This window comes from Oncorhynchus nerka, linkage group LG27, assembly GCF_034236695.1.
Source record: "Oncorhynchus nerka isolate Pitt River linkage group LG27, Oner_Uvic_2.0, whole genome shotgun sequence".
Taxonomy (NCBI): domain Eukaryota; kingdom Metazoa; phylum Chordata; class Actinopteri; order Salmoniformes; family Salmonidae; genus Oncorhynchus; species Oncorhynchus nerka.
Genome location: NC_088422.1, coordinates 62515166 through 62526572, shown reverse-complemented (window position 1 = coordinate 62526572; position 11407 = coordinate 62515166). Strand labels below are relative to the sequence as shown.

At 41.6% G+C, this 11407-nt stretch overlaps 1 protein-coding gene across 7 annotated transcripts in view; it reads left to right on the top strand.

Annotated features, from left to right (window-relative positions):
- The first annotated feature begins 7099 nt into the window (after positions 1-7099).
- LOC115112112 (zinc finger protein 536-like) overlaps positions 7100-11407 on the top strand; it is a 201189-nt gene continuing 196881 nt past the window's right edge. For 4 of the 7 annotated variants that reach the window (XM_065011871.1, XM_065011872.1, XM_065011869.1 and 1 more), the window contains exon 1: positions 8162-8772. The gene's annotated coding sequence lies outside the window, so the exon portion shown is untranslated. Of the gene's footprint in view, positions 8036-8161; positions 8773-11407 lie in introns of those variants that run through there. The other 3 variants (XM_065011870.1, XM_065011873.1, XM_065011874.1) reach the window with 3 other exon arrangements.

The window sequence follows — 11407 nt, the reverse complement described above, 5'->3', positions numbered from 1 at the left end:
TCTCTCTCTCTCTCTCTCTCTCTCTCTCTCTCTCTCTCTCTCTGTCTCTCTCTCACACACATTCACTGCCAAATGAACACACACATGCACACACATTTACACACACAAGCTTCTTTGAGGAAATTGGGACTGACAATCAACGCCTGAATATGAGGAAACCCATCTCTATTTGAATATCTGTCTGCCCATTGAAACAGAACATCTACATACACTATATATACAAAAGTATGTGGACGCCCTTTCAAATTAGGGGTGTCCGCAAATTAGTTTGGCTATTTCAGCCACACCCATTGCTGACAGGTGTATAAAATTAAGAACACAGCCATGCAATCTCCGTAGACAAACATTGACAGTAGAATGGTCTAACTGAAGAGCTCAGTGACTTTCAACGAACGTGGCACTGTGATAGGATGCCACCTTTCCAACAAGTCAGTTTGTAACATTTCTGTCCTGCTAGATCTTCACCGGTCAACTGTAAGTGCTGTTATTTTGGAGTGGAAACATCTAGGAGCAACAACGGCTCAGCCGTGAAGTGGTAGGCCACACAAGCTCACAGAACGAGACCACCGAGTGCTGAAGCGTGTAGCGCATTAAAATCGTCCTCGGTTGCAACACTCACTACCAAGTTCCAAACTGTCTCTGGAAGCAACGTCAAGTCAAGAACTGTTTGTCTGAAGTTTTAAAAATGGGTTTTCTAAGCTCCCCGCCATTGGACTCTTGAGCAGTGGAAACACGTTCTCTGGAGTGAGGAATCACGCTTCATCATCTGGCAGTTCGACGGAGGAATCTGGGTTTGGCGGATGCCAGGATAACACTACCTGCCCCAATGCATAGTGCCAACTGTAATGTTTGGTGGAGGAGTAATAATGGTCTGGGGCTGTTTTTCATGGTTCGGGCTAGGCCCCTTAGTTCCAGTGAAGGGAAATCTTAACGCTACAGCATACAATGACATTCTAGACTATTCTGTGCTTCCAACTTTGTGGCAACAGTTTGGGGAAGCCCCTTTCCTGTTTCAGCATGACAATGTCCCCGTGTACAAAGCGAGGTTCATACAGAAATTGTTTATCGAGATCGGTGTGGAATAATTTGTCTGGCCTGCACAGAGCCCTGACCTCAACCCCATCGAACACCTTTGGTATGATTTGGAATGCCGACTGCGAGCCAGGCCTAATCACCCAACATCAGTGCCCGACTTCACTAATGCTCTTGTGGCCGAATGGAAAGTCCCAGCAGCAATGTTCCAACATCTAGTGGAAAGCCTTCCCAGAAGAGCGGAGGCTGTTATAGCAGCAAAGGGGCTGACCAACTCCATATTAATACCCATGATTTTGCAATGAGATGTTCGACAAGCAGTTGTCCATATACTTTTGGACATGTAGTGTAGCAGCAGCACACACAAGCTGAGGAGGACCTAGGGGTGGTCATTGACCAAATGAATAAGAGACTAAATGTAAAATGTAAAAGTCTTCTCATTCCTTAAGTCTACCTCTAGTTGAACTTATCGTTCTCTTTTTTGCCTTTGCCACTCTGAAATTATAGATGATGATAACAATAATAATGTCATTTTGTACTGGAATCTCAGTCATTACCTGCTGTAAAGTGCTTCTAATTGATACCTCCAGAGAGATAATGATTACAATGCCCTCCAGGAAGATATTATTGCAATATTAACCTTTGTATATACTTTTATGCAGAAGACTCAGGCACATTAAGTGATCTGTAAATCTTGCTTCTCTTGTAATGCCATTACAAAAGAAGGGATATTCGGAGGTGTGCCCTTTTCCTGATTAAGTGTGTCCAGGGTATTTGGTCGTCTCTGGGAAATTGATGGCACGGAAGTGTAATTTCCCGATGTTTCTTCTATTACTGCGAAAAGGTTCTCAACCCTTGTCTCTGTGTCTCGCTCTTTGTTTGAGCGGCTGGCAGCACGGTAGCCATGCGGCACTACGCTGGACTCCCCAAAACAAAACAATATTTTCCAAAGTACCAGCAATTTTTGGATGGGCCTTTGCTCCAGTGTTAATTGGGCTGCACCACAGTCACCAACAACATGCAGAAACATTCTCTCAGCATTGCAGGGACGCTGCAGGAAGGTTGCATGTCACAATCTGGTACAAAGAGAAGCTCTGCAGCTGTAATCAGATTGAACTGAGATTAAATACTGTGCAGTACACAGTACTTTACTGTTAGCTGTCCTGCTATCCCACTGTAAAGAAGAAAGCTGATTTAATGATTAAGGAGGAGGAGACGGACCCTTGCTTAAGCGATAATTCAGCACAGCAGTGAAGAACAAAGTACTGCTGACAAATGAAAACAAATGAATTCAGGGAGGACTGGTGTGTGTGTGTGTGTGTGCGCGCGTGCGTGCGTGCGAGCGCATGCGTTGCAAGGGCAGTGATTCAGACCCATGACACAGGGAGCACATCCAAAACTGAATCTTAAGAGTGAGCACAGGAAATTGGGATGTCCTTAGACTCTGTGACCTCTTGGCACTACAGCTAGCAGGCGCTCTGTGGCCACTGCAACCTAGTTTACCCCCCCCTGTAATAACAAGCCACAGCCTCTGGTGTGCGCTGTCGTGAGTGTGGTTTTGATGGGAAGTTTGCCAATCATACTACATTTACTGTAGGTAAGCCTAAATGCAAACAATCAAATCCATAGCTGCATGGCCATTGCTGAGCTTGATCACGTTGACAAAGTATGGTTACACATACATTTCTCTTCGTGTACAATGTTAGTGCTATATATCTTCACTGTAGGGTTCGGTTGGAAATATAAAGTGATCTTGTGTGGAGCCATATAAGCCCTTTTTCCAAGGATGGCTCATGGCCTACAAAGATTATCCTGTGGAATTTGTGTTTGGTAGCTCATATTTGTAACACAAGGTCACTGTCCTTCTGTGTTTAAAAAAATAAAATAATAATAATATTTTTTTTTTTACAAATAACCAACATAATTCTCATGTGATTAGAGATAATTCACTGATAATTTAAGGCGGTTATATTGTGTTGTATTTCCCTGACAAAGCAACACATTCCTTTTATTATTCTCATATGTTGTTCTCCAGGGCTCCTCAGCTGTCATGAACCAACTAAGGCTCTCCTTTGTTCGGAGTAACTGGAAACCATTGGTAAGTGTACACAGAGGTTAGTCTGACAGAGAAACTTGTGTGGTGTGGCAGCACCTTGCACTATTCAGCACTGTACTCCATGTATGTCTGTCTGGTGAAAGGAAACGGTACCAAAGGAGGTGAAAGTGTAAAGGATTCTTCCTGAGGCGAGAAGCTTTTTTCAAGATGGACGTATATTACCTGTTTATCTTTTTCTTTCTTTCTAATTTTCCTACAATCACACACTTTGTACCAGACCAGCTTAATGTATCGTGTTCATTGGCATGCCGATATGTTTGAATACACGACTATTGGATTGCCAATGCCAACTCACGTAAGCTCAGTGATAGTGGTCTCACTGGGGAGTAGCTTTGATTGAAGTGTTAAGGGGAGAGGAGCTACAGAGGAGGTGTCGCGTGTGTCCGGTGGAGGTCACCAATGGTCTGCAGGTTCTAATTATGTGCTAATAGCCACTGAGGAGGTCATTTAGAGCCATTAAGGAGCGCCTGTAGGTAGTTAACGGCCCACAGCATAACCCAAGCTCCTTAATGTTCCCACGGAGGCAGTTAGCCCTCCGTCACCAACGGCAGCTGCCTCATTATTGCGATTAGAAACCAATTGATAGGTAATAGTAAAATATGATGGCTCACTGTCCCATAAATATGGACTTTGGTTGAGAGGTGAGGAGCCAGGAGGAAGTAGTGGTACAGTACAGTAGTGGTTGGAGTATGAAGGAGTTAGCTGGTGGTAGGGTCTGGTTAAATCTGTGTGATAATGGCACCCTCTGTAAAGTTATCGCCTATAAGCTTATCAACTCAACAACAGATGGGCAGCCACGTACTCCCATTTGGGTTGAGGCTTGGGTCATGTATCATTCTTGTTTGTCACTTAGAGGGAACGTCCGTAAGCAGTGGCCTACTTGTCAACCCGTGTTTCCGATTTGTTCAGTAACTCCTCATAAGAAAGTTTTCCCCTTCACTGTCTTTCTGTGCCGTCGGCTGTGTTGTCATTAGTCTTGTTGTCCGAGGGTTCCTCCTAACACACTGTAGTTTATTTTACGTAGACATATGAGAATGATGGAACCTATCAAACCCGGGATATTTTAAGCATGCAGTAATCATGATTAAATCCCTTATGCCGAACATTGTTCTCAATCAGTTTGAGTCAGATGTTTTCATTTAGAATTTTTTTTTTCTTCCAGTAGAGACATTGATTCAGATGATTTAAATTAGCATCCGCCCGGTTATCGGTCATAGGCAATATACTGCACTAAGTAACTCATCAAGTGGGGACAAGTTTGATCAGTATATACACTTTCTCCTGATAAATATAGGAACACAGTTTTCCCTAGTCTCACAATATGAGGATGATGAAACCTCAGACTTTAAATATTTGTCTCTGCAGTATTTGTGCAGAGCCTCATTAATGATCAGAACTGCCAAACATGTAGTGCACTCGACCCCAGTCTGAAGAAAAAAGAAACAGTGGTGTGTTTGTCGAAATGTAAAAGCTTCACATACGGGATTGATGTAACCAATAATGATGAGATTGCGAAATGACTACGGCAATTGAAATGTTTTTTTTATTTTTTATAACGGTGCTCCTCATTTAGTGGATGTCATACTTGAAAGTGTAATTTTAAGTTACATTTCAAAGTTTACAGTCACAGAGGGTTCAGAGAATCAAATTGCTTAAAATTGCACTCACTCCGTTTTCATTAAAGTAGGATACTTTGAAAAAAAATCTTCATCAAAGGCCTGGAACAGATTAATTGTACATTGAGAAACTCAATTTGAAGAAAGAAGCATTTTCTCTACATATGAGCCAGCCACTCTGGTGTGTTTTCATTTAAATCTGAACTGGACAAGACTTTATGTTTCAGACTGGTTTCAAACACACACACACACACACACACACACACACACACACACCACATCCTTGTAAAATGGGATGCACAGCAACATGAGCGCATTGCTACTGTAGGTCCCACTTTATTGCTATCATGCATGTTGCATCAATGTTCAAAAATGGTTCTGTCTGTTACTAATAGTACTAATTTGCAATTGAGCTGAGGTTTGAAATGTCTACAAGCAGGGCCACATCCAAGAGTACACGGAGAGGAGACTGAAGGAGTAACATCTTAGTTTAGTTGAGAAGTGAACAGTGGCGAGTCTGTTTTTCAAGCATGTTTTCTTGGATGCCTTCCAAGCATATAGTCCATAAGCAGAGCCATCTTCAGCTGGTAGTCAGAAACATCAGTCTAATGGGCCTGGAAGGACTGTCCAACACCCTGCTCTGTGCTCCCCTCCCCTCCCTGACCCCTGACCCCCCCCCCCCAAACCCTAGCTCTGTCGACAGCGCCGTTGACTTCTAGTATCTGTTCACTCTGTCAAATCTCTATCTTCCTGTTGCAATATGTAAAAGATACAAGTAACGTTATTGGGAGGGGGTCCACGTACAGGAGGCAGGGAAGTACCGGAATCTTCTACATGAGACGTGCAGTAATGAAATGTCAATGATCAGTGTATTATTTTTCATGAATATTCATCGATTTGTTTTTATATGAAGGAATATAATGATAGAAATAAAGGCTTGGTAGAAGTCCATTTCCAAAATATCCTCAGGAATGTCAGTCAATAAGTGTATTGCCCCAAAGAGGTCTCTTGTTGTGACTCCCTTTTTTCATCTGGAGCACCTGTTGCTAAATATAAGTAGAATAGTGCTGTAAATGTTAACTGTAATCTTTACGTGTTTGTGGCTGTCTGCCTTTAGATTTGAAATGTTGGTCCTATTTTGCATACAGGCCTATATTCTATTTCCTATAGGCTACTGTATTCATTCAAGTCTTTTAAAAGTCAAATTAAAACATGAAAAATGACGTGTTGCCTGAATTGGACAGAAAAAGACAAAAGAAACAAAATAGGCCAATAGGCATGCATTTTAAATGAAGGGAATAGTTTATTAGTTCAAGGAAGTTAATGTTGTATGTTCATGTGTTATTCCCTGCACCGTAATGCACAATTATTTAAATGCAGGCTATATTTATGGGACATACCCGTGCTATATTGTTCGAAATGTGCATGTTTAAATCCATATGCCAACTTCCTTTTGACCTGCTTTCACATCCCCGTCGCATTGTCAAGCCTGTCACCGATAAAGAATCACTTGACTTGCTATAACAAGTTCAAAAGAAACCGAGAACGCGATGTTGATCCATGAAGAATTGAGAAGAGGAACACCCCTACTGCTCTCGCTATCCTTCCCATAGAGATAGCGATATTATTGATGGGTTAGTTATGCTAATTCCTTTAGAGACAAACTTTTATTTTGGAATTTGTTCAAAAAAAGAATTTCATACACATCAAACTGGAAAATGCACGCTGAATTCCTAACCGTTTAAGGGGAAGCATGAGAATCTGATTTTCATAGTGAATAATGTATGTGGACTATCTTTAAAAAAAGATGTTTTGTCTGGAAGGAAAAGAAAGCGCAGCCGGGATCGTTCCTTCTGGATTATCTATTAATGTTCCACTGAAAAAAAGATAACACTATAAATGAAGAAAAAAAAAGACAAGAAAAAGTCATAACAACGTAGGCTAAATAAACACACAGCAGTATAGCCATAAAACCAATAGCTACTAGCTATCCCTTTTTACTCTGATTTAAAGTTACATTTTAAATCACAAAATGTCCAAGATCCAATATAGTTATAATCCCCTCCAATTAGGCTCATTGTAGGCCCGACACTCACACTTGAATCAAGCTGTAACACACCAACGTACATATCAGTGTCATACACAGATGGAGTGGCATGTGCTCATAACACATTAGTTCACTGTCATACTACCACACTGAGCAGTTGCGTGTGAGTATCCTTGAGTCACACACCGCCTTGGCACAAGTGGAAAGGGGAGACCATACGCTCACAGCTGTTCTCCCCGTATAAATACGACCAGGGAGTCCAGTGTGGGACTTCTGTCTGGTTATATACAGGATTTGATATCATCTCGATCAATGCGATGATGTGTCCCATGGTTCGAGGACATTTTGAATAATCAATCCGTCTGCGTTTGGCCGAACCATCACCGTCCTCCTCTTTTGTCGACCTCTCCACGTTTGCTCGCTCTTATCATCGTCCCAGAGTCACATGCCCTTACATTCTGATAAACCAACCGTCCATAGTAGTATGTGATACTTTTTATTATTACCAAACCGTTCCGATAATTACACCATAATCATTATATAATCCCATAAGAAAGAGTATATTTAAGCAATTGCTTCGTCAACGCCGGAACACTGAAACTATAATTGCATTATATACCGCTCCTTCCACCACCTAGAGAAACATAATATATCAAACCATCTTTGTGCGAACATTTAGGAGAATGAAAGGTCGGCCTGTGCATCTCTGTCCTACCGCAAAAGTTATGCCAAAAAAAGTTTAGAGTCCTCGACGAAGTATACAGCTCTTTAAATCATTTCCCCGGGTTACTTGGAACCGTTGGGTGAGCGCGTTTAATATTGGACTTTTCTCTTTCTGTTTTAATAAGGTACGACGTGGCCTTGTTGGACAGCTTGGTTGTTTTAAATATCATATTTACTAATAAATGTGCTTAATTCCTAGCCCATGGCTTCAAAAAGCGCTCCCATGCATTTTGTTAGAATAAACCTGGTTCGTCAGGGCACCTGAAAAAAAAAGCCTCCCTCAGGACCAGTTTGCGTTTGTATGCATGCGATTGGCAACATAACTGGCTTATTTACATTAAATACGCCACAAGGTTACAGTGAGATGAACGTCATTTTATCACTGATTACTTCTCTTAAGCACTAGAGCTGTGACTGATGCTCAGGACGCGCAGACTACACCGATTTACCCTGGAGTTTTTTGTTGTTGAAGAAAAATACTTGAAATAGTTAACTGAAAAGGTAAGGACATGTACTTTTACAACATTATATGTGTTCAGTTGTTATGTGTTCACTGCATGGTCGCGGACTACATGTAATCAAAGCCAAATTATACACGGTGTCAACGTAACAAGAATGACAAAGTGAATGGCTTCTGATGAGAATAGACAGATTTTATTAAGAGTGTTTACCGGAGCTCAAGGTCAGAAACAAGCTGCGAGGTTGGGAATCCTTCTTTCTTTTTTTTATACCGCAACACGGGGGAAATGTAGCCTACGATTAGATATTATTATTATTTACCGTGTGGTTTTATCTTGGGTTACGCTCTTAGCTCCAGCAATGCCGAATGCCGCAAGACCTACATCTAGTTGCTGTGAATAACGCCGCGGACTACAATGGACTGCTTTTTTTGACGGTACAATGCATATCACCTACCAGATAGGGAGAGTCCAAGCTCAAAGATGGAAATATGTTGTGATGCTGAGTGATTAGTATCAATGAACACGTTTGGCCTGGGGGAAAAAAACAGACCGAATGAAATAAAACGCAATTGTTTACTTCAGGATATGTGCGGAACAGTAAGATAGATAATTCTGCATTGGACCATCGTAACAGGTCCGAAGCGCACTTTTCCCCCTTCAGCGAAAGAAAATGATCTGGTCAATCATATGGACATGCCTCATTATTCAATGAACACAATCTCTCACCAAGGCATCGTTTACAGACAGGAGTTTCTTCGCGCTACTTCAAATGTAAAGGTAAGAAGTGCGAAGATTACGCATGGGTTTAATGGGGTTCGGAATGGTAACTCGAAGGCGTTTCGCTTTTGAAAGTCAGTTTGAATAAATGTTATTTTTATTGTATCATGTCAATGGGGCCTGTTTCTCTACGTGATCAAGAAATACAGTATAATTAAATATCCATAGCGGTGACGTTAGCATGCGGGGTTGTCAGGGTGGAAAACATTTAGTCTACATAATGAAAGCATGGGAAGACGTTGAACAGCGACTCAGAACCAACTATTCTCTTTTTTTATTTCAATGGTTTCATAATAGTCATATGTAAAAGTTGTATATTCCAGACGTTTAAAATAGACAACGGAGTGTGCATAAACGTATTGGACACATGACATGCATAGCACAGGCGGATATCTGCGACTACTTTTAATGAAGTATAAACTGTTCCTCATACAATCTGTCTCGGAAACTTTCTCATCACATCCCTAGGGGTTTTGCTTAGAATTTCAGCTAACCCGAGTGCATATTGTTGGAGAAATAGGATTAAAGTTATCCGCTGCATGCCATGTGTCAAAACTTGTGAGATGGAAGAGCCGGTGAGACCTGCCATTTTGTGCTGTGATCGACCTCTTATGAATAGCAGCCATGCATTATGCTTTGAGGAACGTTATGATAGCATTCAACAACTGAGGGCTAAATGTCATATCACGCTTTAAAACATTTTATGTAGACAACACACATATCACTGGAGAAATTCAGATTTGAACGACTGATTCAAAACGCAGCTGCTTGGGGGAAATGTATCTACATTTGCAAAAGTTATAGCGATTCGGAAACGAATAAAAAAGGTACTCATGACAAATAATTGTATGAAAAGGACGTAGCATAGCCTATAACTTAATCGGGAACGAGGTCGAGTCTAGCGAGTAGCGTATGCCACAACCTTCATAAGATATAGAGAAATACACGTTGCCTAATTTAAATGTTCCAAAATATAAATTATATCTTTAAAGTGCATATAGATTATGTCGGTGTGGGTTTAGATGTTTCGTTTCTTGCGCTGTGAATCTGAAATATGTCAGGGTAAATATATTCCCAGACATTCTGATAAACCCAAAATGTTCAAATTGCCTTTGTACGAGTCTATTATGTATCATTTCGTGGAATAAAACACAGGCTACCCGTTGCACTGCCAGTGCTTCAAACTCTCCCCGGCAGGACTTGTCTGCAGGTGTCCCTCATCCAACCGAGCAGCCTTTCACCTTGAGTAGAAGGGAGCGATCCTCCCATGTAAACACAGATGAACTAGGTATGAGATGAACCCAACTGGAAGGCAGCAAATTAAAACAGTAGCCTAGGCTACAATGGCCGAGAAGACACAAGACCCCCTCAACCGTAACGCAAGCGTTACACAACGTCCATCACATTGTTTCACTTTTTTTTGTATCTTCCGCAAAGTTGAGTTTGCGATAAATGTTTATTCCTTAGATTCATTGTCAAAGGAAATGAACAAATAGGATGCCCAGATGCACAGTCCGAGTTAGACACTGTCATTGTTTAATGGTATTTGCCAGGCGGATATTATGTCTGTAATAGTGTCTGGGCGTGAACCTTTTTTTTTGTGTCAGTTCTTTTTATTTTCTTATTGAGATGAAATAGCGATGGACAACAGTCCCACTGTAGTGCACTGAATTACAGATCGGGGCCCTACAGTAGCCTCCATGCAATTACCGATAGTTAGGAGAATTACAATGAATTGTGAGAGGTGTTATTGAGAGAAGAGAAAGTGTTACTTTACTAACTGCTATGTAGTTGCAGCTCTTGTGTGTGTTGTCCTGGAGATACTTGACTGGTTTGCTACAAAATGTGGGGGGAAATGTATTGTATTATTACATTATTATTACTATGATTACTATTATCATCATCATGAATTGTGCAAGAATGCCATGACTGTTTTGACAGGCTATCACATTTCACATAGTTCATAGTTCAAACAATTGATTTGACAGATTCAAAATGTTGGTCATGTGTATGCTCTATTGTGAATTTGGTGTTATATTCCTAATCCCATCTTTAAATCTCATGTTTTGTTTTTATTTAATTAAATCACGTTCCTAAGCGTCACAGGTGCCGTGTTTCAACTAAGTTCGTCAACCTGTTTAGTGGTCAGTATTGCAATGTATCCTATTTTACCTGTGTCTGTTGCTCCGTGGGCCATGACAAGCTAGGGTGATGCACATCTTTAGGGAGAGAGAGAGAGAGAGAGAGAGAGAGGAGGATGAGGAGATGAGAGAGAACATGGCATGGACATGGCATCAGTGCTCCTCTCCGGACCTGTCAGTCTGCAGCCAGTCAACTGTAGCCGGAGCAGGAGAGCAGTCAGGGACGTGATCAAACAGCCATCCCACTCTTAAATGATTCTCGGCTCCTTTAATTGGTCGAAATTGTCTTCCAGATGTACGGCAGTAGCCAGGGTCTCTTGTGGGACGGTATGGCAGGCGAGGCCTGGCGATTATGTATTAATTGATATGTGCAGTGGAGCCCCCATCCCCTCTGGCTCCAAAGGCTAAGGCCTTTACCCCTGTGGCTTTACCCCCCTCCTCAGTATAGTTTGGCAGGCAGGAGGGGCTGTTTCAGGAGCGGGCTGGAAGGCAAG